The 26,646-nt window shown below is 37.9% G+C and overlaps 1 protein-coding gene across 1 annotated transcript in view; it reads left to right on the forward strand.

The window, feature by feature from the left end:
- The window catches only part of adgra1b (adhesion G protein-coupled receptor A1b), a 199,401-nt gene that overhangs the window by 90,840 nt on the left and 81,915 nt on the right, over nt 1-26,646 (forward strand). The window lies entirely within an intron of this gene.

The following is a 26,646-nucleotide window of genomic DNA, read 5'->3' on the forward strand; positions in this document are numbered from 1 at the left end:
ACTGGTGATACTAATCACATGACTAGTTAAGTCATGTCTGATTAAAGCATTGAGCCACGTTCTGCTTGATGGCATAAGTAAATTTGTATTATTCCAGTACATTATTATTCTATTATTTATGTTCATTGAGAGAAATTACATAATTGCTGAGTGCAAAATATCTGCTAACAATCCAAGTCACATTTAATGTCAAGCTACAGGCTACCCTGATTGCCTCATTTCTCACTGCTAATTAAAAGCAGAATCTTAGCCCAGTAATTACAGATTACAGAGAAAGTGTTGGAATTTGTCCAGAAGACAAAGAAGCAGAACCATTTCACCCACAAAGCCGAAGTCAAAAACCGGTTCTTGCTTCCGAGTGAACAGCGTAAGAGTTCAGGTAATCTTCCCAGCATCTGTCTGGCTGTTCTGCCTCAAATAACAGGAGTCGTCTAATTATCCCTCCTGCTCTGAATTTGTTCTTTCTCCTCCTCCTCCATCTCTCTTGTGCACAACGAAGTCTCCAACCTTTTCCCCTGCTGCGTAATCCAGTGCAGTGCTGCTCTGTGCTCTTTTGAGGAGCGTAAGCAACTCCGGGCCCCACTAATCCATGTTGGCGCTCTCAACCCTCTCTCTGCACAGATTTTAAGATGAAGGATCATCTGCATGTGTTTCCCAGAAGCTCATCTCGTTAGCTGCCTCACTTTGCATTCACATTGCCTCTGGCCATGTTGTTTCACTTCGGTCTACTGACATACACGTGATATAGTCAGCTTGTTACAATGAATCCTGAGCTGTTTCACTGAATTAGACGTATAATGAAATTGGTGTGGCTGCACAGCCGGTAATTGGGGAACTGAGTATATTCAATTCATACGAACAAACCAGAAGGCTTATTAAAAGAGAAGGTCACTGTCGTATTTGAAGGTAATCAACATTTTGCTGCCACACACAAATATTGAACTTCTTTGCACTTTGTTACATTACAAACTTTTCTGTATTTACTGGGACATTATGTGACAGACCAGCATAAAGAGTGGAGTAATTGTGAAGTGAAAAGATAAGGATACGTGGATTTTCAAATTGAAAATCTAAGTGTTGCATGTATTTATATTGATGCCCCTAAATACAATCTGTAACAACTAACTGCCTTAATAGTACACAGTGTGCAATTTAATCCCAGAATAATTGCAGTTGTTAAGTGAAGGCCTTAGGTTTGTTAAAGAACATCAGTAGAGAAAAAAGCACCATGAAGGCAAAGAAATCCAAATCAGCTACAGCTTATAAAACAGTATTCCAAACTTTAACCATCTTAATGAAATGAATGAAGCACAGCCAACCATAATATGGCTCTTCTCCTAAATCAATGGACCAAGCAAGAATGGTATTTCTCAGGAAAAAAAGAAAAAAGGCAAGAAGTCCTTGAATATCCTGGAAGAGCCACAGCAATATGCAGGCCATATGGGAGAACCTGCTAACAGGACAGCTATAAGACGTAAACTCCACAAAGCTGGCCCTCATAAGAGAAAGGCAGGGAGAAAATCAATATTCGAAAGAAAGCCGTGAGACGTCCTGTTTGCAGTTTATTAAAAACCATGTAGAGGACAGAGCAAACCCGTGGAAGAATGGACCATGGCCTGATGAGACCATGCATGCAAAATCCTGAGTGGTTCTAGCATCACAGTGGCAAAGTTCAGACGTAAATGCTATTTGAATGTTATATTCACAGACAGTCTCCATTCAGAGAAACTTGAACTATTTTACAAAGAACGATGGGCAAAACATTTCAGTGTGCAGAGCTGGTAGAGACACACCTGGAGAAGTAAGTGCAGCTGAAATTTCAGCAAAAAAGTGACTCAGGATAGAAACCACACTTTTCACCATTTTTTAAGGCAACCTTTGAAAATCTTGTATCAAATTCCTCCAATTTCACAAGATGCAGCTCTTTGTGTCGGGCTGTCACATAAAATCTCCATAAAATGCATTAAAGGTTGTGACAAAACGTGAAAAAACTCAGGGACAGGAAGTACTTTTTGTAAAAGTACTTTCAACATGACGGTTTTAATTGCATGTCCATTTCATAACATCATTCTGAAAAGAACAGAGTAGAATTTATGTCCCTTTAATAAATAATATAAGCTCCAAAATACTACTTTGATTGGAAGATTTGTTTAAAATGGTTATAAAAGGGTGTGTAAAATTGTGCACCATAGCACAACATACCCTCAAATCATAGCAACCTGTTTTTTTTTTAAGAATGTCCCATAAGATTTTCATTTTTGTTCCTAAAATGTCCTACAAGCATTTTTTTTTTTTTTTTTTTACTATTATTTATATGGACAAGTACCGGTTTGAAAAGCATTTAGTCATTAGCTCCCAGGATATTGAGCAACAATCTTCCTGTTGCAGCTTCTCTTATTAAATGACATTATTTGCCCGGTGAGCTCTCAGCCTTACGGCTCTCCTGTAAGCTATTGGAGTTTTCTAAGCTTCCCGCTGTTGAAGTATCTACTCACACACTGACTTTCCACAGCCTGGTGAAGTGCATCAAGTATGTTTAATATCTCATGTTAAAGATCTGGCTTCTGTTAGGCTGATTGCCTGTGGAGCTATTAAAACACTGACATTTATGGTTCTTAAGTGTTTAATTTGGACTTGTCTGTAGTGTGTATTGAAAATGAAATATTTTTGGCAGTATTTGTTTTTAATTATGAACAGCATTTGTCTTTCTGCTCTGGAAAAGTCCCCCAGTGTCATGCAGGAGGTCAGTCATGACTTGACAATTGCATTCAGTTATTTTGTGTATAATTTCAACATTTCCATGGACAAAATTGCAAAATTTACACACTGGCTGTTCAGATACAGGGAATCAGTGTGAGGTGAGCCAGTGATGAACTGTGAACTGCTTCATTCAGTGTCACACACACTGAAGGAAGCAGGCAGTTTACAGTTCTGCATCCTGTTTGTCTCAATGTTGCCAGTATACATGTTTGCTTACACATGTACTGAACATGTCTAATATATTTAATAAAAATTAGCATTTTCACTGCGCGCTGTAGCAGATCAGAAAAAGTGGAGATTTGCACCGATAGGGGGCAGTGCTGAGTCCTATATGTGCAAAAGGCAGCAGAGGTTCTTCTTCTGAAAAGACTGAAAACAATCGGAAAAAAATACAAAAAATAGTCTGAGTCTTTTCCTCAGGGATCATTACCACTACGGCAAAACATTAGAATTTATGCAACACAGTGATGGAGATATTCACTCCGTTTGTATTTATATGCAAGTAAAAGTAAGATCATACACGATTTTCAATTTTAATAGTAAAAAAAAGAGATCAGCCAAAAATGTGTAAATAAAATTCCCTCAAATTTATGCTTTTATTTTTCATTCTGTCACATTTTTGAATAGTATGAAGTTTATTAAAGCATCTTTTTTCGAAATAACTGTTTTAATTCAAGTCAAAATTGCAACGTAAGCTTTTATTTTGGATTTTATATATTTGTACACCCAACTCTGAATGAGCTCACCAGTCGCTAACATGTCACATGTCACTAATCCACAACACTTACCGTGTTTTACTTTGGTTATGTGTCAAAAACAGACACTACTCGTTTTACAGTTCTGCATCAACTTTATATTTGTCGGTTAAATAAAGTCCCAAAATGCGGTTGTAATGTGACAACAATGTGAAAGAGTTCTGGTGGCATGAAGACTTTAGCTGCATAATAAATAAAAGTGATTAAAACACTGAACTCTGTAATTAATCTGGTTCATGATGATTCACATGAACTCACTGGATCTGTAGATTTATGGCTTAGGTCAGATCAGTCTAGTGTAATCCCTTTGATTCTTGCAATGTGTTCATTATTAGTCGGCAGATTTTTTAATGAGCCATTAGTCGTGTTTTAGAGCATCCTAAGATTTTACGCAGCACACTGTGTTGTTAAAAATGTTTATCTGATTTAGGGTATTATTCTGTTATGACAAGATGATTCGTGTTTTCCTCCTCACCTGAGGTTCTTACTTACAGAACTTCATCACTATTTTTATTGATTACTTTCCAGAACTCTATTTGTAGCTTAAATTGATACCAAAGTTTGAATTGAAGGAAGCATTTTTATTTTCCAAATGAGTCCTGATCATTTTCAAGCTTCAAAGTGTCGATCCATAGCAGACTATTCTCTCCCGATGAAAATCTCGTTGTTGTGACAGTAGATGTCTGCGAGGGCTAAGGGCTTGAAAGCAGACGGCTGATTTTTCTGCTGCACACACAGGTTTAGGAGGGCTGAGGTGGGAGGGGTAGATGGAGGGTCATACCAGCTTTAAATAATTCACATCATAGACCGGCATAGCGAGGTGTTTGTGACCATATTGCAGTTCTGTTCTTCTCTGAGCTGCTTTAACAGAGAGGCACGCAGACAGTGAGATGTGTTTCTGTCCAGGCCACTGGACAGTGGCTCTTCATAATTCATGAGAGTTTGATAAGGAACTAAAAGCCTTCCCTTACTCAGACAAAGGAGGTGGAACAGAAAGAGACTGGAGAAATTAAGGTGTGCAGTTAGATGTGACAAAGCTGCATGTGCATCTCTGTGCACCAGAATATAAAAAAAGTTTAGTCATTTCAGTAATTCAGTTTAAGCGCAGGGTCATTTTAATTATTTTTCAAGTGTTTATAAAATTGACTATGGCACAAAAAAAAAAGCTGAAAATCAGTTTCTCTGAAAATTAAAATATTACTTAGAACTCTTATGTCATTAGTTGTAAATGATAATCATTAAATGGAAGAAAATGGAAGATAAGAAACCAATTTGTTAGAATTCAAGCACTACTTTTACTATTTAACTGCTTTTTAACAAGCAGTTTTAATGGTATTTTTCATTTAGATGCCCCTATAATCGAGGGCGCAGAAAAGTGAGGAAATTAGTGATCGATTTAAATAAGGTTGTGAAAATGCTTTTTAAAGTGGCTTTTTGTTTCAGGATGCAGCGATCACTGTTCCATCCACAGATCCCAACGCGTCTTTGTCCTCCTAAACAAGACGGTTCACAAAGCCGCCAGTCAATCAGTTGAGTTGTTTCAGTAAAGATGAACCCTGAATGCCTCCAGACAAAATACGTTTCAAAGGAAATAACACATTCTATACAACGTTTCCAACTGAATTTATATTTATATAATATGATTATTGTTGATGGAAAGCAAAAAAAATCAATCTCCCCACTTTTCCAGGAAAGGAATAAACTCTAAGTTGACAGTTTCCTTAAGCTCTCTCTTTTTTTCAGGTATTTCCGCTTAGCTAAAGTGTGTCTCCTAGTTTTTCCTTCGCTGGAAGAAGGCAAACATTGCAGATATTTGCACCTTGCTGCATCAGCCCAGTTGTCCGAGGATCAGAGTGTTGACTGAAAAGGCCTCGGAGTAAGACAGCAGTTAATCCCTCTGCACTAAACTAGAAGAGGGGAAACGCGCCACCTTGTTTCAGAACAGCCGTTGACAGAGAGGCAATGCATTGAAAAGAGGGTGATATGAAGGGAAGAAGGTTAGCAGTAGGGGATGAAAGATAAGAGAAACCATCACACGAAAAAGCAAGTAACAGGTGTCTGCTGCGTTTCCAGATAAGGCTCTTCTATGCAGTTATACTTTGGAGGACACTGGATAAAAGCTGAGGGATTATGTATGCAGAGGAGGGTTTCTTTTGAAGACTGCTGCTTTGTCGTTAGCTTTTTAAGAGTAAAAATGGTGGTGAAATGGTCACAAAGGTTCCTTCAACAAGCAAGAAAATCACCAACAGTGTAATTCAGTGAGCCTGTCAGCTGTTAGCGCTCATTAATGATTGATGAGCAGATTGGACATCGCAGTGAGAAATGGTGACAAAGTAACAGCAGACAGGTCAATGAAATGCTAGTGTACCATCTTACTGAAACAAAGACCAAATGGTTTTGTTGACTGTTTAGAAAAAAAAACATTTTTAGAAATTAGCAGGGTTTACTCCAACACCAGTTTATTTTTGTGCATTTTTAACATATGTAAATAACTGATCATGTTACTATTCTCCATGGCAGATGCATAAAAACCCCAAAATAACACTAGTTATTCCTCTTTTGCACCATCCAAAAGAGTTGCAGCAAACGGATGATGCAAGTTTACAAGAAGGCATAAATTCATATTTGGAAAAGATTGACTGGTTTCTACAAAGTGTATTATTATATTATAAGCAAAACAATCTGACTTAGAAATACTTAATTAGATCATGTCGGTTGTAATCGTGTGTAAATATGAGATAACTGCAGTAAATTTATCCACGTTTATCACACAGTGAGAGACTCATATTGGCCCATGCATTGATGTTATGAGGGAAATTTTTTATTGAAAAATGATGCTGCTGTGTGACATGGAGACCCCTTATTTCCTCATTCCTTAGGACATGAGCTGTCACATCCCATTAAGGTAGATCAGCACTGGGAATAGCAGAGAGCCTGATGGACTGAGATGAATTTAGATGTAGCGATCTTGCCTGGGATAAGCTTTAATAGATTACATTTTATGGTGATGTGGCCTGTCCTGTTTTTTTTTTGTGTGTGTGTTTTTTTTCACTTTTTTTTGTCTGAGCTTCACACGCACAGAGACCTGCACACGATAACACCAATCCCAAACAAACGCGCCGCCGCCCACTCTCATCAAGAGTCGCTCTCTCTCTCTCTGCCTATAATAATGTCTCTCACTCGCCCCCTCATCGCCGTGTTATGGCGCAGTGTTTGGTTTGTGTTTTCCACCTGTGTCTCACCTCTTATGAGGTTTGGCGTCTGCCTGAGCGATACGTCTGTTTACCCTGACATTAAGGAATCAGATGGGCTAATGTTAACGACTATAATTCCACAGATTTAATATGCTGTTGTTTTCATTTCCTCTCCTCCTGCTCCATCTTTTATCGGGACATGCTGGAGGTGCCTTGTTATTAGGAGAGCAGAGAGGGGGGAAAAAAATCCTGAAATGACATTTTGCACTGGGGATTAAACGGCTCAATGAAAATCAGTTTTACCTTCTGCTGCCCACCTGTTCACTCATCCGACTGATCACTAACTTTTATCCATCATTTTGTTCATTGTTTACCTGTGGCCCTGCTATTCTCTGCTTTTTTATACCTTTGCATTTAAATCTGTTGCCGTAAGATGAAAGTGTGTTAACTTCTTACAGAACCCATTTTCACATACTTCCTAAGTGTGAATTAGTTTTTGCACTTTTATCTGCTGCCTTTAAGGTTTGCCGTAGAAAATCATCTGCCTTCATCTCAACCCATCCTTCTGTTAGACTAGCATATCTTCTTTTTACTAAATCAGTCAATTTTGTCTGTGTGATCTTCCTGTTTCCTTCTTCCACAGTTCCCAAAGTATCACTGCCATGCCTACTTTATCTGAGCTCTTCCAGATATTCTCATTTATATTCCTGTAAATCATTGTCACTTACTGTTACATGTTAGCTTCAAACAAATGACAAAGTCTGTTTGGCAAAGCTTCTGTTTTCATGTGAATTGATGCTGAGCTTCACTTTTGTCAAATGGTGTGGTGCTTTCTCACTTTCTCAGTCTGTTTTCATCTTCCAGATATTCAGCTCCACCTGCTTTCTTTTTGTTAGATTGTTTTGGTGTGTCCCATGTCAGCCTGTAGGCCACCGTGGTCAAATCCTGTACTTTCACTACCAATAACATATCATCTCTAGGAGCAAGAGACAAATGTATAAAATGTAATTTTCAAAAAGCAAACAGACAAAACCCAAAACTCTTCCAGTGACAAGACAAAAACCAGGGTCAGAATTTAAGGAAAGGAATTAGCAAAGTAAACATGACAGTAATAAGTGATCACTAGAACAAGAGGAAAGTGAGACAAATTAGCAAAGAGCTGATTGAAACATAGATTAAAACTGAGGAAAACATACGAGAGGTAATTACCAAACAGAACGAAGGTTTGGGAAATTGCTGTAAAGTTAAAGGTTCACCCTGCAAACCTTTTGATAAAGGTTATTGACTAATTGTTAATATAAACTGCATTTTTTGACTTTATATTATAGAATAACTGGAGTTGAATTGCTGCATCTTTTTGCATGTCTTTACCAAAAGTGCCTCAGAAATGTGTAGTGTGACGTAATTAGCTTCTTACCTGAGCTGCAAATGAACATGGAGAGATCATGCTGATAAAGCCTCTTAACACATCACATTAAAATGAACCCCTGCCTCTTTGCAGCACCAGAATGAACCTAAGAATGGTAAGAATAAATTCAGAAACGGGAGTTTATAGAGCAACTGAAGTGAAAAGAAAAAAAAAAAAAACACTGAACAAAGAACCCAGACTTTCAAAGCTAAACATAAACTAACATCTACAAACAATAAAACTCTAACAAAAGACAAATATATTTAAATATATTGATGTTTGTGTTTTAGTTTTCATTTGTGCTCATTGTATATTTGTGTCTTTTCCTCTGTATTTCTTGTCTCTTCTCTGCGTTTTGTTATTTATAGTTTTCTGTTAAAACTTGAGTTTTCCATTCTGTTAAACTCAAAGTGTACATGTTTGATAAACCCATCAGATCTCCAGGTTCTGAAATTCCATGTTCAAAGTCAACTAAATTCATTTTCTTTATTAAACTCAGATTGACCATCAGAACCTTTAACACTTCAAAATGCTGAAATGCGTAGAACGTCACCCATGTGATCGAGTCATTGTTTGTGTCAGTTTGTACCTAATGAAGTGATTCTGTTTGCCCAGTTGGACGGACATTTGCTGCTCCCGTTTCTCATGCTTGAGGTTTTAGGTCCTACAGATGGAGAAGAGGCTCATCATTACAGATGGTGTCCTTGTAACCAGACAGTTTTAGGAAATTATTACACACGTCTTCACATAGTGGTTTTAACAGATCCGGGGGAAATCTTCCAGCTTTATATATTCATCGAAAGACACCGTCTGATTATCTTATCATCAGCATTTTGTATTCATGTAAACAGAGTGTAAAAACAATGATGAGATGCACCTAAACTTGTAACCAACTCTGTTTTGCCTGCTGGGCTTCGGAGCGTCCAGCAGGATTTGATTTTGCGTTAGCCGATTAAGAATTCATATGGTGGGCCGTGTGGGTGGGTGTGTGGGGTCTTTGTAGCGGGGGACGCTGCACAAAACAAGCCAGAGTCAAATACGGAGCCAAGCCACTCTTGGAGCACATGAATAATGTAGTGGAGGGAAACTCTGCATCCTGTCGTCGCATCCCAGTGGCAAACCGGCAATTAACATAAAGTGGAGAGCTGGAGCCTAAATGCCGGTTTCAGAGAAATCCTAAACTTTTCTGGCAACAGTTGTTGCAGAGTCGGGTTTTCACACAGGTGCATACAAACCCTAAACTACTCAGTGGTAAAGATGTGTAGCTGTTCTGTCATCAGTCTTCTTCAAACTGTATAAGGTTATTCTACTTTCAAAATCTGTCCTCCAAAAGTATCTTTGTTCTATATTTATCCTAATGTCCTAATTCTTATTCTGTCCATGCTTTCTCATAGATTCCCTTCTTCACTTCTCATTTTAATAAGGGTTTCAAGGCAGCTTTCCTCCCATTTCTGGATCAGGAGTTCTTCTGGGTATCGTCATAGAAAGGTTGTGCGGCATCATCGATTTTCTGCTTATTTATTTTTGCCAATTGAGGTATTAGCTTTTTAAGCAGGATGAAATTTGGGAAAAGGTCAAGTTGTCCTGCATGAGGGTTGAGATTTGTTGTGTTAGAAATATAGCTCATTGTATATTTGTGTCTTAATCTTTAAAAAATAAAATAAAATAAACACTTATTGTAGTACTCACTACCAAGTCTGTGTAAATGTTTTTAAAATTCAAGTTAATTATATTTAAATCTAAACAATCAGCATTGCAGAATACATATATATTAACACAAAGTCAGAAAAAGAAGTGTTTAAGTCTCCCTTAAAGTTTCTTGTTAGTTCCAGGCAGTAAATTGGTTTTGCGATCTAAAGGTCAGAATATTGACTGTGTGAAATTAGATTTGATCCCCTGGTGTTACACATATTATTTTGATGAATCACAGTGTAATGAGGTAAAATGGGACTAACTGCAGGTAACCAGTTTGTGCAGCAGCATTCTCTTTATACATGCAAGCATATCCAGAGATTTGCCTCGCACTGATTTGATTTCCCGCATCACGTGTCTCTGTCTGCCTCTGCCCAGCTCCCTCTCTCACACTTTAATCCAGAATTCGAGGTTAAGGAGTTACCTGGGGTGCTTTAGCAGAGTGAGAATTACATTTACACTGACATGGAAGGGCAGGTCCATCCCTGGAGTGGAACTAAAGCCCAGCTGGCCGGCCGCTGTCAGGCATTCGTTCTCATTCCAGGCTCCCTGGAAACGTGGAGCTCACGTTTTACACAATTCAGTTCTCACTGTTTTTCTTAATGCTGGATTCATTTTTTTAAATACTCAGATACCTACATAACTATGGGAACCTAACTGAAATTGTCTTTGCAGCTGAAAAGCCGGTCGGTTATAGCTCAGTTGTAAGTCAGGAGCCATTTCCTGGTTTTGTTTTGAAAATTTACTGCTGCCACCTGTAGGACCTCTAACAATTTAACCTAAATAAAAACAACTCGGACTTTTTTATGGACATTTTAATTAGTCATTTAAGATTTTGTGTTTACATAGATAAATTATAATGTAATATGTGCCATTTACAAATGTAAAGCTATACATTATTGTTACATCTTTTTACACGTCTTTACCAAGAGTGCCAAAAATGCGTTGGGTGACATTATTGGATTCTTACCTGAGCTGCAAATGAACATGGAGAGATCATGCTGATAAAACCTTTTAACAGAGCACATTAAAATGAACCCCTGCCTGTTTATGGTTCACAAATTGATCTATTCCTGGATTTCTCTCCAATGGAATGAAATCATTTAGAGAAAATTCAGTTGTTTGTGATTTTTTTTATATTTTTTTTTTATATAGAGCTTGGGGAAAGTGCAATGCACACAATGCTGCTTGACACGCCACTGGCTGGCATTGACGAAGCAGACAATCCAGGAGCTCCATTCATTTCCTTTGTGTTGATCTCCTAAGAGTGGAGATTGAGTCCACAGGCTGTGAGTGAAAGAGCTAAGTCCTGAGCTGGCTGTCACTGAGTCTGAGCTGAAAATCCAGCCAATCAGATCAGACAGAGGAGTGACCGTCAACAACTGACAAATATGCCCACTAAACGCAGAGAGTGTATGGTGAGACCATACAGATGGGCGGCGGGGGCCACAGTTTGCGGCTTCCATGAATTCATCAGCCTGCATATAAATGGAGATGCCCTTCAGAGCTATAAACTCTTTTGCTTAATAAATGGGATTTTGCGACTGTTAAATATTGTAACCTTCCTAAAATAAAGGCTTAAGTCCTTTTTTTGCTAAAAAAATAAGATGATGATGATGATGATGATATGTTCCTTTGGATTTTTTGCAGGAATGTGATGCCATACATGATCACCAAGGTTCAGATAATGGGTGTTTATTTAATTAAAATTTTCTTTGTTGTCCCTTAAATCTTTCAAAACAATTGTACCAGGGAAGTAAATAAAGTACTAAATAAATGGGAGCCAAGACAGAACCCTGTGGAACTCCACTAGAAAAAAAAAAAAAAAAAAACTAAAAATCGAAACAAAGCCAGTCGAGAGGTCTTCCTGAAATGCCCACCAGACATTTCAGTTTCAGTCGAATGAGTCACTCTGTCCACCACATTTTCTGGCTACCACCAGAACAATTGTTTAATTTAAATGACACAAAATACCTACCTAATCTGACACTTGTGCAAAATGGTGGCATGTACTGAACCAGGCTTACAAAATAATTAAAAATGTGCAAATGATACTAACCACCCCGAAAGCGGTCCTGTTCAATTCTCAGTAATAACACCTCTATATTAATGTTGATCTCTTCCAGAGAGACCGGCAGACTCAGACTCTCGTTATTAAGAGACCAATTAGCTTCCATCTTGTAAGATCCTTGTAGCTGAGATGCTGTGGCATAGCAGTGATCACTGCTGCCATGAAGCAGGCTCTTCAGTCTGATGTAGTGCTTGTCAAAATATTCCAGACATGGAGTGTCTGAGGACATGAGGTGGAAGCTGGGAAATCGATCTAAATCGGAGAACCTCGTTCCCCCACCCCAACTGTCTCCATGTCTTAGCTGGAGGTGATTGATACCGATCCACTCTGAAACCAGACAAGAGAACCAAAACATGAGTATTGTTTTCCACTGTGATAACTTGTCCTTGCGTACAAATACTGTTAGCTTAATAAAGCCAAAAGCAGTTTGAATTTTCATATTTTTATAAACGCGTAACAATAGTAATAGTGAACTAGTCTCTGATGAGATCCATTATCATGAAATCCTTTGGTTGTGTCCACATCCATTCAGCCCTGCTGTGGGTTTGCATCCAGCTGCATCCTCTGTGGATTATTCATAAAACTAGAGGTGAATTTTCTGAGAAGTTTCATCCATTAGGATGACGGATGTCTAACACAGACCTAATGATTGTCCTCAGCTGAGGTATTTTCAATGTCTCTGTGCTGCCATTAATAAGCTCACATCTGTGTTGGACTGGACCGCCTGGATTGTTGGTTAATGGATGGCAGAGGTGGCTTAAGGAAGGGCTCTCAGTTTTAACTGCTTAATAAAAAGGTTAATGTTTAATTAGACCAGCGTGACGTCAATAGATTATTCTTGTGTTTAATTAAGTAGATTAGTGTCCTCAAACACGTGTAATGTTGCATGTAAAGTGACATTATTACCCCAAGGCAACAGCTTGATCGTGTTTCTGCCTATGCGTGGCGCTTGTACTAGTATTTTAAATAGCTGGACAGTATTTCAGTTCTTAAAAAAAATAATATTGGAAAAAAAATCTTTTAGAGTCATTGATCTAAATCATAAAAAAGCATAAAATTCATAGCTGCTTGTCTTGGTGTTATATAACAATTGTTGTATCACTGATGCTGTGAAAAACCTGAAATGGTCATTTGGGTGTATGAAGATAAATTGTCCTGAGGGTGGAGTTCTTGAAGAAAAGCTGATCCTCACTAAAAACAGGACCTGAGCAGAAGAAGATTAATCATGCAGCACACGGTCCAAACTCTGCAAAAATCAATGGCAAAACCTCCCTTTAAATCTCTTTGTTCTATCAGTTTAGCAGCTTTTAAAGTTTGGATTGGGGATGATTGTTGCGTTCTCAGACACGGGGGCGTGAAGACAAAGGTCAGCTGCTTGTTAACACCATTACGTTGCTTGTTTTCTAATTATGGTGAAAACAAATCCGTGATAAACGACTTTGTTCCCCCTTTCTTTTTCATTCTGTCTCCGTAGGCTCATTGTTTACTCGTAGTGCGATCACTAATAAGTCCCCGTAGGGCTGCATGTTAGGCTCACAGATAATCGCTTTCTTGAGACAGAATCTTCAAAGTGTCTCATGTTAATTTTGAAAGCTGTGCAGATGGTTGTGAGTTTGCGGTGATTTGATTGGCTCTGGCTTATTTCGCTCAACCCAAGCAGCCCACTTAGGTCCAGCTGGAAATATTGTCAGACAGTTTAACACTTTATTGTTTCATCTTATTTTCCATCAACTGTGTAATGACCTTTCCTTCAAAAACCCTAAAACAATCATGTGGAAAATCGATGGTCTGCTTCTCCACCAAACAGAATGCATTAGGAATGCCACCTTCTATCTCATCATGTCATCTCCATCATATGCTGTTTTGCATTGATTCACATCCTCTCCTTTAAACACGGAGTGGGCACCTTTAAGCCATCAAAACGTCGGTGCAAATCCCTCTTGAATTCATCCGCCGTCCACATCACAATTTTCACCATCAGTTTGTACCTGCCTCATTATTCTCTTTGGAATTAAGGCCTTGACTGAGAGATGAAAGACTTTCTGTCTGCTTTACTCTACGTATGAATCATTTAGCTCCAGCCCCATTGTAGCCAAAGGGGGGGTGGGTGCTGGTTGACAATTGATAGGATCTGTATTGATTAGATCCTAAAGGGTGGTGGAGAAACATCAGCGGTTGGTGTGAGCTGACTATGATTATCCTTCAACACATTGATTGAAATGATGTACATGTCCATTGAATCCTCCATCCTGTTTCTGCTTGCCACCAGAGCTGTCTTTGATTTGTCAGAATCACCAAGATTAGGAGACTTGCACAGTATATTACACAAAAACGCGTTCAGGAAGCAGGCGGTGGACGGAGACGATGGCAAAGAACTGGTGAGCAGGTGTTTAGAGTATTTAGGGAACAAAACCTAATTGTTTCTGGAATTATGTCTGTTGAGTGAAAGAGTCACATTTCCAAAGGGTTGTAGTAGTATCTGTAAAACTACCTGCTGTCAGAATGTGAAACCTGAAGCTGTTGTGTTCCTGGTGCTGCTCAATGAATGTAGCCTGTTTATATTAACAGTATGTTCACCTTTACACTCTCTGGGAAATATTTTTGTTACAGTTCAACATTATTCCACATTACAACAGTTGTAAAAGTCTAGACTTTTACAACTGTTTTTAGTTTCGTGTCCCTTAAAGACACATTTTAAGGTCTCCTGTTCTTAAGTACCAGTTTTTAGAGGTACTCTGCATTAAAGTCCCAAATTTACAAAGAAACTCAGAGCACCAGATTGATGCATTTAGAGAAAAGAATATTTACTAAGTTCAATACTAAAATGTAATTCATTTACATGACAAATATCTAATTATAAAGACAAGAAAATTAATAAATAAACTATTATTTTTATGCCCTATTAGTTTTGAAAATTTGTGAAACTTTCATTTCCTGAAATGTATTTTTTCAAATGAATAACTCCATGTGTCAGTTCGTGGAAGACACAACTTCAAGATGTCTTCTTTTTGTTGATTATAAACTTTAGATTTTGAGGTTCCTTGGTTTGAGCATAGACCCTCTCTGAGATACATGTCAGACATTTCTAATATATATTCAAAGACTTATATCTTCAGCTGGAACTAGGTTTTTCAAACTATAGTTGATCGAAAAGAATTGCATCATTTATTGACTGTTAAAATGTGAAGACTACTACTTTTGTTTTGTGTCTGAGCATCGCGGGCTGAACTTTGATGGATGCACTTTTCTGGATCTGTACTATTGATCCGTAACCAAGATATGTTTATGTTTCTCATCTTTCTCCTTAAAGGGTGTATCATCATGTGGGATGTTGAGCTCAAACAATCAAACAGCACAAAGCAAAATCTCACACTTACAAAACAAATCTGCATACAGCTCCAGTTCTGAAACGGCTTCGAATGTTCAAGGTTTGTCACAAATGTAGAAATTACAGCCACAAACCCAAATATCAAGTAAAAACTGGATTATTGTGAAATCAGTTGTTTTCTATCACCTTCTGAATTCTTTGCCCATTCTAGTTGTAAGCCATTTCATTCTCAGTCATACTGAACAGACATTATTTCTGAACATTAGATACCAACTTTTGCCACCTCTGGCTCTTAGGTTCCTTTTCTTGGAGGAAGCTGGACCTCCACCCCTGTCTCAAGTTTTTTGGAGCCTCTAACATGTTTTCTTCCAGGATTGTCTCGTATTTAGCTCCATACATCTTCCTATCAACTCTGACCAGCTTCCCTGTCGCCTCTTTAAAAAAGCGTCTCTACAGCTTAATGTTACCACCACATTATTTCACTCTAATGGTGGTTTATTCAGGTTTTTTCTTTTCTGCCACTTATAGCATTGTGAGTAACAGACATTCACAGTCAGAAGTTCATTTTTGGACTAACTTTAGCAGACGTTGGCCCACATACTGTGCCCCCTACATGGGATTGAGGAAAAGTATTGACAGATTCCCCACCTGGGCTGTCGATATTTCCTGTATATGTTTTGCATTATAAATATACCCCTCAAATGTGAGGGAGTAATTTTTGCCACCAAATTCATCATCAGCTTTCATCTCATTCCAGATGACCACTGCAGCCATTAGAGTTTTATTTGGAGCAGCGAAGGGATTAGTGGGCAGGGATTAATATTGTGAAAGGAGGACATATAAATACAGCACTCTTCCTGCCTCTTCTCCTGCTTTAATTCCCAGATCCGTTAGATTTGCCCTGGCATTGCCCAGGAGCATTTTTCAGGCAAGGCACTTAAATGCAGAACAGGAGAATAGTCCATCAAAGACAGGCACATCTCCAGACAATTCTAATTACAGCTTTAATACAGTTAAAGGATGTAATTCTTCTGCTTTTTTACATGCTTGTGTCCTAAAATGCTGTGTTGATTAAGAAAATTGGTTTAATTCTAAGCAAATAATACCGATTTATCCATGCAGGAACACCTGATTGTTGTTAATGCCGTATTATAACAGTCTGAAGGGGTTTCTTTTTTTTTATGTGTATTAATTTGGCATACAGTGTCTGTGTATCTAAACACAGCATTATTAAGTTCATGGATGAAGGGATGTGTGTTTGTAATTTGTTGGCACCCCTCATCCTGCAAGATTCAGATGGAGTTGGCAAGCTCAAACGGGATCTGCTGCTTTGCTGGGACTGAGGAAGCGCCATTATCCTGTTTAGACTCTTATCCATGAACATATTCTCCAAATCTCCCTCTCTCCAGTCCTCCACCTGCTTTTCACTTGTTTCTTGTAGACAACAACAACCCGTCAGCCCTCAGAGCCTTTCTTATGAGCATGTTTCAGAGAGAAATCACATCACCTGGCTCCAGCTGGAAAAAACGTATCTGGCTGTGCCTGCAAGAAAAATAATTTAAACTTAATTCAGACCAATCGAAACACTGAATTAAACTGTATCTGCCTTTTTTTCTGAATTCTTACTAATTTAAAGTCCTAAAAAGCAGGTGGTAATTATGGTGTTGAACAAGCCTGCTTGCAGCATGTTGTTCACAGACCGTTCTGTTAAATGACCACAAGTTCCCCGCTGCACACATTTTGATTCATGTTGATGTAAAGACCATTAAGACATGGGCCGCCTGCTTCTCTGCTGCTCTGTGGAGAGGAAAGTGTTAAGTCACTCAGATTAATGAGCAAGTTTCCATGGAGACGAGTTATACCTAGAATACTTGTTTGCGACCAAATCCAATAGTGGAGGAGGATCTATGGGCCAATTTGTGTCAGTTATGTCTAACGTCTAAAAAAGAAGAAACACAGCAGCAGGAAAAGTATTCAATGATTATCAAATTTGACAATAAACAAAAACTCTATCTGTTTTCTTACATAACTGTGAGTACATTTGGGCCTCTCTTCTTCCTTCACCACTGTAGTACCAATTGTTCATGAGATTAAAATCCCAGACTATGAGTCGAACCTCAGTTCTGTACAGTCAAAGTGTTTTATGGTTTTTTGCAGCATAAGTGTGACTCCAGGTTAAGACGCAGACCTGAGTCCCTTTTTCTCGGGTCCTGTAGCTACAGAACCAACCCAAATTCTAACTTCTCCACCACCGTGCATGATGGCCTCGCATGGTGTCTGAGGTATTTCAGCTGATGTTTGTTGGGTTTCTGTAAACCTGCTTGTTGTTTTGGTCTTATCTGTCCAAAACACATTTCTCAAAAAGTGTTACTGACTTAGATGCAACTTTTTTTTTTTTTTTGCTTAATCTTAATTGTCTTGTTTTCCACTTCTGAATAATTACTTTAACCACAAAAGACAGCTTTGAAATACCTTTATAAACTTCACAAGATTAATTAGGAGCAGCGGCTGCTTCTGTGTGTCATTTGTGTCTTTTTGCCTTGGCTTTGTCTTCTGTATTATCCAGAGCAACAAAAGTGCCAAACCTCCAGTTATCTAGAGGTTGTCACCGTTTTTTATGATTAATTAATTAAGTGCATTTGATTAGTACCACATGGGTTCCACTTACCTTTCTAATCCTAACAAACTAACACGTGTATTTAGTTTTTCCCTCATAAAAAGTGTATAAATCAGATCTGTGTGGATGGTGGTGTTTGTCTCACAACAGGATTCAATATTTCATGCTCATCGGCTTTTATATTTACTTGGTTATCATTATTATTTCATACCAGTTAATTGGAGAAGTCCACTGACCTCCTCAAAATGCATCATGACGCCCGCTCCCATGATCAATAGCTGGCCTTGAACTGCCAAAAATGAGAGACTGTGCAAAACATCACAGATTCAAGAAATTTAAATAGTTCTTGAAAGTAATTGGCTGATTCAATCTGTCAAGTACACACACCAGTTCACATTCATTTCACCCCCGTGCTCAGTCTTAAATTGAAAAGGCCGATGGAGGGTGCGATTGTTCTTACCCCTCCTCTCATCAAGTGAGAGACCTACTTTAATCACATTGATCTGCTGGAGAGCCCATGTTATGGCTGAATCCACGTTTGCAGCTGCAGTCAGAGAGATGGAAAAACTTCTGACGTTTAATATCTGCACAAAATAGTTGATTTTAGCTTGAAGTGAAATGAGTTTAAAACAATACTTTCAGACAGAAGTAAGAAGTTTATTAAGGAATAAAGAGTTCAACATGACCTTCACTGCATCCAGGTCTTGTCATTTAATGTTCCTGACTGATGATCTAAAACAAACAAAATCCAATCTGGGAGTAATTTAAAAAGTATCAGCTCCTTTTGGACATGTGCTGAATTAGGAAATGCTTGTATAATAATCCATCTGGGCAGCGCAGTGGACAGAACTGCACAATGTAACATCAAATAATGACTCGAGACATTTCACCTCAGACAATGCTCACACACCCACTTTCTGTGACGGCCAACTGTTAACACTGCACCAAAGGATTCCTGTCTGTCTTCAGCAGAGCTGAGTTGAAACCGAGAAGCGTAAGAGACAAAATGTTCAAAACCTAAAACACTTTGAAAGAAGCTTATGTAAGTTCTGGGGGAAATTTCCATTAGATGTGCTTGACACTCATTGGCACCTCTGGGAAAGGCTTGTGAAAAGTCTTAAATTCAGTTTAACCTCTACCCCAGACAGCTTTGGATAAATCTAACCTTTAGTTTGAATAGATATATTCAGTTGAAGGAAAAAAAAATCTCCACTAATATATATCTATATATATTTGTGACATGTGCATACCACTGTTATTGCCACATCTGATGCATATATTTCATGCAACCATCTTTTTTTACTCGGCTCATCCCACAGGTTTTCTCTTGTAATGAGATGTTTTTATTTATTTATTTTCAACAGATTTTTATCTCAAATATCCAGATTATTAAAGACTTCACAATGCTATGCAAAGAAGAGATCCTACCCTGTACTAAATGTAGCCATGAGCTTCTATTTTAAAGAGCAAGAAATAAGCCTGTGTTACGTCATATATCTGCCCCGGGGAAACAGGAAGCCATGAATTACTAAAGGAAAGTTCCTTGACAATTTCATCAACTTTAAAAAGAAACATAAATTATAAAAATTCTTAACTTACATTTATTTATAGAATTTGTAAGAGGTATTACTAAGTCTAGTACCATTAATTCTGCCTTTTTAAAAAAGAAATCATTATTTCTTAATGTCTTTTTTTGTAGCAGTTTTGACTTTAAAGCTCTTTAAGCATTTCTGCCAGGATTAGCGATAGTTGTGAAGGAGAATATAACAACTTAATCACTTGGAAATACGTTATACGTTTTAGGTTTTATATAAAGTTGAATTTCACATTGGTTTTATTTTACTCCTACAGTAGCTTTTACATAGTTACTGCTTAATTTCAATGAATAATGAAATATCTGCAAGTATTTTTTGTCATTTAAATTAAAACATATTTGGTTGAAATATAGTATTTTCTCTTCCTTTGTGAAGAGCAGCACATGATTGTGCTTCATGCTGCTACTGTATGCATTTCTCTTTGACCTCTGGCTACTTTTATTGTTCAGAAACTTCAAAACTCCTGCATCAAATTTGTAGCTAAACTGGAGGAATGTAATGTAATAGAAATGTAATCTTAACAGTGAATTCAATGTTTCTCTCAAGGCCACAGAAAATTCAGTTATATAAAGTTCACCATCTAAAGTGCAAAAAAACAACGTATTCTTTGGAGCACTCTGTGCTTTCTGATGTCGATGGTTTTATTTCTTCAGGTTTTCCTGCACAGTGGAAAATCTGTAGATGTCTTAATACAGAGGTTTTGCAGTTTAATAGTAGTTAAATAAGTATATGTATTTATTTAATGGTATTTTAGCCTTATCTGGAAAAAAAAGTGCATCTTTGTGGCTTTGAAGTGATCAGGCTGAACAAACTCCCTAAACTTGACTTAATTTTGAGATCCTTAAATTCAGTACTCTGTGAACTGCCAGCTTCTCCAGCAATGATTGTTTGGACCTTTTACTTTTTATTGAGAGTGAGAGTAATTGCTGAGCGGACGTCAAAGTGAACAGTTTCCCCATTATGTTGGTCATAAAATGAGCTAAAGATTTTTGTATTCAAATCTTCTTTTATTGGTCTTTTGTATTCATCAAATTTTCTCAGAAACGAAACATAATGGATATTTATCCCAGGTTCACTTTTTGAATTTAATTGTAGAAAGAGATTAACTGCAGTGTAACCTGATATTTTACTTAGTTAGACACAAATCTGAATCTAACATGGAAAAACTCATTATCATTGTCATAAAGCAAAGAAACCAAACCTTGTAGTTTAAACTGAAGGAAACGTTTCTGCCATGATTGTGTTTTTATTAGTTTTAATTAATTTCCCTTAATCAGTTTTGGTTTACTTTATCAGTGTATTATGCCAATACACCAAAGAACTTTCCATATGAACCTTTAACATGTACTTATTGCCAACTTTTCACATTTCTATCTCTTATTGATCCGTTTGTGATCAAGTTGTCAGATTTCTGAAATCACTACATCAACTCCAGTAGGGTAAAAAGATTGCTATCATATCTAACTCAATACTTCATCATCTGTGGGCCTAATTTAAAGAGAATACAACTGAAAAGTATACTCTTGTTGAACCTCATTTATTCAAGAAGGTGTTTTTCTCACATTCTTTCAGCTCTGCTTTCCTCCTTACCAGTTCTAAAGATAGCCTGCTGTGTATGTTGGGTGTGAAAACACATTTATTTCCCAACTGAGAATAAACAATCAATTAAAACATAAAAGTCTCACAGTCTTACCTTTAGAGAGACAGCCAAAGTATTTAACAGAATTACAGGCTTCTGGTGAAGAATAATAATTGTATGCCCCAAAATGAAAACAAGGCTTGGCTGTTTTTTTTTTTATTATTATTTTTGACCAGTGCACGGTCCAGATTTTACTGACACACATGCACACCACTGCTTCAAAACACACAGATTAAATCTGAAAAAAAAGAAGAATCAATAAAATAAACTTGCATATTTTTAAGGAGCTGTATGTTCATTTTCACAATGTTTCTACCTCCTTAATGCAAGCTTTTCAATATGTCGGCAAAAATAGTAAGAACCAGTGTGACAACAGAATAAGATAGAGTTAAAGTTGGGATGACATCTTTATGGAGGCTGTGGTCTGATTTTATGTGGAACAAAATCTTGGCAAAACATGCACAGCTATCTGGATGGAACTGAGTATTTTGACAGTGTGTTATCTTTTTAAATCAATATCACAGCCAACACCTGAAATAAAACCTAAAGATGGTCCAACTGAACATTGAAATGCTGGGATTTGAACAAACCTGATCTATATTCTTTGCAGCTTCATGGTATTTTCTTATGTTGTGTAAAAATAAACACCCCACAGTGAGAAGTTTTCCCAAATTGATTTTTTTTTTTTGAAAACTATATGGTTTGGTAGTTTCATTCAGCTTATTATCCTCAAATCTCTGTTGGGCTTGACACCAAAACTGATAAAGTTAGAAACTGGGTTTTTCTTGCTGTGGTGAGCCTTTCAGAAAAATGGGGGAAGCATTATTGGAACGGACATGTTTTTCCTCCTCTACCTCTTTTTGTACCAGAATAGTCTCTTATTATTACAGTACTGCATGGAAATCTGTTTTTATTGATGACACCCTGCTCTGAGTCACGATCATTTTTAGCTTTATTAACAATGGTGCACAATAAGCCTCAGTGATGTGGAACCAAGACGCTGGTGAGACAAGGTCCTATTGGATTGTCCAGACAAAATTATACATTTAACACTTGAAATCAATAAATGTCTCCGCTAGGATCTGCCTTAAAGGCGCAGTTGGTTTATTAGTTATGCTTTGATACACAACACATTAATTAATTTGCACTCAACTGTGACATTTAAATCAAACTATGTCCTCTGTTTGTTGCAGCCTCTTCTGTGCTTGCATTAAGCCAATCCTGTGACGTGACACTTTGAGTCACAGCTGACTGAAGAGAACATGGCTGACGTCTGAAGCGCAGCTCAGCCTCTGGAAAGAGTCTGATTTCCTGCATCAAATCTCGCCCCCCGCCCCTCTACCCTTAACCGACCTCCTCATCCTCTTGAGAGAAAACAGAATCCTGTTGGCATGGTAACCATGAAGGAATATTGTGTTTAATTTCCCTAACAAGGATAAAACTTAAATATCCTAAAGAGGAATCCAGCTCTTAAGCTGCAACCGTGGCAATCGTTTTTGTGAAACTTCCCTTTCCCTCTTTTGGTTTATATTTAGATTCTGTAAATATAGCTAAACACTGGCATGTGCAGTTGGAAACCTGTCAGAGTTTAATGAATGCTGCTTAAGAGCACACCAATATATTTTCCAGAATCTGAAGCATCGGGAGCAGAAAGGACCGCCTGAAGTCTGCCAGTTCCGATTTGTCATTGTGCTTTTGACCACGTCTGCAGTGACGGGAGTGCCAGTGATTACAAAAGAAATTATGCAAATCTGCCATTGTGCCTGTCAGCAGTTCTTCTTGGCTGGAAGACAGCAGAGCAAGCTGCCCTTTATATTACATTCACTTTATTTTTACAGTCATGGAAAAGAGTAATCCCACCTTTTAATAGGTTATATTAAAAAGAAAAAAAAAAGAAAAGTTCTCAGTAGTTTAAAACCTAACTGAGCAACTGCAGCAGCTACTTTAGGATGGATGGATGGATGGATGGATGGATGGATGGATGGATGGATGGATGGATGGATGGATGGATGGATGGATGGATGGATGGATGCTATGTAAAAGCATCTTTTGGCAGATAACATTTTTTTGGAAAAACTTAAATTGAAACTTTATCTTATTTATTCCTCTGGAGATGAAAAGCACAAAGTTGATCATTTTAGACGTGAAAAGATTCAAGATGTTTTTGTTTTCTGAGGAGGAGATGAGACCTTCTGGTTGTTAAGGACGGTAAAAAAATATCTGCAAAGTCTCTCATTTTTCTGGTCTTTTTAATATGCTAAATGTTCAAGAAGGAGGCATGGCTCATTAAATATGGCTCTTCAGAGAGCAGGTTTTCTCCCAGCTATTAATGTTTCTTCTGGAAATAGTTTGTGGTGTCTTAAAGAAAACATCTCTGGATAAACAAGATCAAATTAGGTTTTAGATGCAAAAATCAACTAAGATGAGTTGATTAATTTGATTAAATTGAAATTAAATATCAAAACAATATTTCTACTGAGCATGTGTTGTATGCACATAATTTGTAGAGTAGAAAATTAGTTTTTGTTTAATGCTCTCTATGCCAAATATTCTGTAGTGAAACAGTGAGACGATCTGCCCAGCAGCTGAAAATGGGTCAAAACTGGGCAATGAAACAGAGAAATGATCCCCAAACACATCAGTAAATCTGCAACAGAATGTCTGAAGAGGAAAATAAAACAAGCTGCTGCAGTGGCCTAATCAAACCTCTGTCCTGAACCTAATTAAAACGCCTTGGCAGGATCTTAAACAGAGCTGTGCACAAAATGAATAGAGCAAACCTCAATGACCTGAAGCCATCCTGGCAAGGGGAGTGGATCAGAATTACTCCAAAATAATGAGAGACTGGTCAGGTCTCATAAAGGATGGTTACTTTAAGTTATTCTCTCCGAAGGGGGTCCTACACACTGACATGTTTTGGCTTTTTGAAAAAGTTTTTATAAAAAGAAGTTCTTACTTTTTAGATTACAGAAATGAATGAAAACTTTGGCATGTATTTGTATTCAACTCAAATCTTTGCTAAACAACGTTTTGCCAAAATTACTTATTACTGACTTTTTTTTCTCCATTCTTCTTTCCAAAATAGCACATTCTCTGTCAGATTAGAATAAATCTGTAAATATCAGTTTTTCCAATCTTGCCACACATCCCCAATTGGATTTAGATCTGAACTTTGACTGGTCCATTCCAACACAGCAATACACTATGATCTAACCATTTCTATGGATTTCTATCCATCTTCTCAGGGACAATAAGTTGTAGTAAATGACATCCTAAGTTTTTTTATAGCATTTTATTTTAGCATCTTGCAGGCTGCTTTCTGGGTGAACCTGCTTGAGTGGTAGACCTTTGCGTGTTGGCAGTTGTCTTTTGAAATTCTTTAGCTCATGGATTATTTTCCAGAAAGTGCAATGACTGATTCTCAATTTCTTTGAGACTTCTTTATAATCCCTCAGCAGACTCATAGGCTGGTATAATCTTCTTTCCGAAGACCTGGGGCAGCTCTTTCAGTCTCATTATGGTGTTCACTCTCACTCCAACAACCACCAGACTAATTGAGGTTTAAACAGGACAAACCTCCTTCGAAATGAGTGTGTGTGTTCTCATCATTTCCACCTGATGTGATGCGCCTGTGTGTGATTTCACCCATTTTAAGTGGGAGTAAACATGAGGGCTTCCTAATTTATTCATCACCAGGTGTTTCATCCTTTTATTACATTCTATAAAATATCATTAATGTCTTTTCCATCGTTGTTTTAAATTACTTATTTTTTATTTTTTTATTTTTATTTTTTTTTCCGGATGGTTCAAATTGGAAAAACAATTTTGATTGTATGCATGGCCAAGCTTTAGGTTTTCATTTTAGAAAAAATAATTTAAACCAGGATTTGTTTTCCTTACTATGTTGTGTTCTATCATAAAATTCCAGCAAAATACACTAAAGCTCATGACATACAGCGGCTTACAAAAGTATTTGCCCCCTCTTGAAATGTTCCGTATATTACACTACAAACGCAACAAATGTGTCATTGGCTTTTAATGTGAAAGACCAAAACAAAGTGTGAAGAAGAGAGTTGTGCATGATTCAAAATTTGTTTTATGAATTGAAGAAAAACTGAAGTGTGGTGTGCAACAGTATTCAGCCCCCTTTTCTCTGAATGCAACCATTTGCCTTCAGAAGTTGCCTGATGACTAAACACAGGCCATCTGTGTGTAATCTAATCTCAGTGCAAATACAGCTGCTCTTCATTTCCAAAGAAATATGTTTGTGGTTGTAATGTGACAAAATATGGACATTTTGAAGGTGTATGAATGCTTTTACAAGCCGCTGTAATTAGTTTAAGATCTACAAATACTTTTAAACCTCAGATGTGAAGGTGGGTCTAATTCAGTATCCTAGTAAAGAAACCCCTCGACGACCTCTTCTTGTCCTCTTAATGTCTGTGCACATTAAGCAGTGATCCCACTGAAGTTCAGGAGCCAGGTCTAAGTGTGATGTTTACGTCTTGATGTGGTCAAACACCACCGTTGTGTTTTACCCCGCGGGGTGTGTGCAGCTTTTCTTGGTTTCATCGAGCAGCGCTGTGCATCAATAAACAGGTGCAGAAGGCGACAACCTGAAACAGTGGGCAGCGTTCAACCTGCATGTCCTTTGTGAAGGAAGGAATGAGTGAGGTGGGGGGGAGAAAATTAACCTGAGGCTGAAGCAAGAGACAGAGGGGAGTGACTAATTGTGGTTACCACGGCTACAGCATGCAATGCGGCTAGGAAAGGAGGGGGTTTTGGGAAAGGTCACGCAGTTTAGGTAGAGACGGCTAAATCAACTGTGATGTGAGAGGTCCCTGGTGATGCTGGGATTGAGGAAATGTGGCTGTTTGGGTTGCTCAGGAGGAACATAGATTGATTCTGAGAATGAGACCCTGTGCATGCCATGGCTTATAGCAGACCCTCTGGGCTGTAAATCCCTTTGATTTGCCACATAAAAGATGTAGAAAGAGTAGAAGAGGGCAGGCGTGTGAGATAAAATGTATCTTAAACAAATGTATAATTTAAAAACACCACCCTCAGGGGGAAAGAGGTCAACTGCATCCATTTCTGGTGCATCTGAGGACGGCTGCTGGAAAGTGCACAATGCCCACGTTTAACTCCTCCTCTGTCATCCGGCTTCAAATCTGCAGCTCAGTCCCTGATGTCTGTATCCTGTCACGCCTTGAAAATAGACTGTCGAGTTTAAGCCGCTCAGAGAAAGGAAATGATGCAACATAAGTTTCAAGGCGAGGATGCTCTGTCTTGCTTTGTTCCCCCACAGACACACACTGCAGGATGGAAATCAATAGCCTTTCAAGAGAGAGTCGATGCAGAAACAAATAGCAAACAAAGCTGACGCTGTTGGATCACCCCAGGCTTTTCAGTCCTGGTGACTCTAATGTAAAGGCGCCATGTTTCTGTACGCCCAGCTCTTATTTTACCAATACTGAATTATTTTCAGGAAAAGAAAGACGCATGGACATGAAAATAACCCAGATCTATATATCTCCAGGGGGCCAATGTTTTTTTTTTGTTTTCTTTAAATATATATATATATATA

This window comes from Poecilia formosa, unplaced genomic scaffold, assembly GCF_000485575.1.
Source record: "Poecilia formosa unplaced genomic scaffold, Poecilia_formosa-5.1.2 Scaffold199, whole genome shotgun sequence".
NCBI lineage: Eukaryota > Metazoa > Chordata > Actinopteri > Cyprinodontiformes > Poeciliidae > Poecilia > Poecilia formosa.